Below are 1,810 nucleotides of genomic sequence, written 5' to 3' on the forward strand. Positions count from 1 at the left end.
TCAATATTTCATTACAGGAAAATGAAATTCAACTGGAAAGTGATTGAAAGCAACAACTGAAGAAAATTAAAGCTGTTTGCCATCTCTAACTTACCAAGTCCAGACTTTTGAATAGACCTGTTGCATCTTGTCTTCTCTCTCTCATCTCTTATTTTCTTTCTTTTTATTTTTTAAACATTAACCTTTATTTTACCAAGGCTGTACATGTATTGTTTTAAAAAGTCACGTAGTTATAAATATAAAAATTAAAATTGAACAGTTTTACAAGGCTTAGAATAAAAAAAATTATCCAACTTCTTCCCCACAGAAGCAACTTCTTTCTATTTTAAAACTCTTTCTTTAGGTTTTCTTTATCTTTATTTTTTTCCCCAATAACATATGTACTGCTACTTCTTGTTTTTTTTTTTTTTTTTGGTTTTATACAGTATCTATTGACTTCCTGTTGTGGGAAATGAGGAATTGGTCTTTCACCCTCTGTTTCTTCTTACCATCCTCCTAATCCATCCTTCTTTCCTTCCTTTCTTCCTTCCTTCTTCCCTTCCTCCCTTCTTTCCTTCTTCCCTTCCCCCCTCCCCATTCCCTCCCTCCCTCCTTTCTTCTCTCTCTCTCTCTCTCTCTCTCCCCCCACCCCCACCTTCCCCTCCCCTTTACTTACCTTTCTTTCATTTTTGATGGAGTCTCACTCTATTGGCCAGGCTGGAATGCAGTGCTGCAATCTCTACTCGCTGCAACCTCCACTTCCTGGGTTCAAGTGATTCTTCTGCCTCAGCATCCCAAGTAGCTGGGTTAACAGGTACACACCACCACACCCAGCTAATTTTTTTTTTTTTGTATTTTTAATAGAGATGGGGTTTCACCATGTTGGCCAGGCTGATCTTGAACTCCTGACCGCAAGTGATCTGCCCATCTCAGCTTCTTGAAGTGCTGGGATTACAGGCATGAGCCACCACACCCAGCCTCATCCATCTACTTTCTAGATTCCAAAATTGTATTGACATCTCTCATTTGCTCCTACCGCTGCTCTTGTTTTTTCTGTTCCATAGGTTTATGCATTTTAAACACTTTGTTGTCATTTTAGTGAAAATTTAAGAGGAAACAGAAATAAATGTAGCTGGAGAACCATCCATCATCTCGACCATGACTGGTCTTCCCTGGATACCATGAACCACACTGTGCAAACCGTCTTCACTCTTGCCAACACTGGCCACCCCCCAACTATAAGATGCTCAAGGAGGGGCATGAGGTGGCTGTGCTGGGGGTGCCCCACAACCTTGTTCCCCTGATATCCACTGTGATCTATATCCGAAAGGAGACCACTGTGTCCAACCATGTCGTCTGGTCCCTGTTCAATACCCTCTTCATGAACAGGTGCTGCCTGGGCTTCATAGCATTCACCTACTCCATGAAGTCTAGGGACTGAAAGATGATTGGTGACCTGACCAGGGCCCAGGCCTACGCCTCCACCACCAAGTGCCTGAATGTCTGTGCCCTCATCCTGGGCATCAATATGACCATGGCACTCCGCATCCTTTTCACCAGTAGTTCTGTGATAATATTCCAGACAATATCTCAGATGACAAAGGATCTCTAAGACCAGCAGCAGCACCCAAGTACTTGCCTTCCACTGCTGGCCCTGCACCCTGTCTGTGCCCTTTATTCTTACACACTCTTCTACAATGACATTCAATAAAGTGCACGTGTTCCTGGAAAAAAGAAAGAAAAAAAGAAATGCAGCTGTGCAGTCCTCCACATTCGGCCCAGAGGCCTTTATTTTCTCAACCCACTTCAACGAGACTTTTATCCCTGCCAC

General features: G+C 43.0%; 1 pseudogene; it reads left to right on the forward strand.

The window, feature by feature from the left end:
- Positions 1-1,160: 1,160 nt before the first annotated feature.
- LOC141584081 (interferon-induced transmembrane protein 3 pseudogene) lies at positions 1,161-1,591 on the forward strand (annotated as a pseudogene).
- Positions 1,592-1,810: the final 219 nt, after the last annotated feature.

This window comes from Saimiri boliviensis, chromosome 1 (genome assembly GCF_048565385.1).
Source record: "Saimiri boliviensis isolate mSaiBol1 chromosome 1, mSaiBol1.pri, whole genome shotgun sequence".
Classification (NCBI taxonomy): domain Eukaryota; kingdom Metazoa; phylum Chordata; class Mammalia; order Primates; family Cebidae; genus Saimiri; species Saimiri boliviensis.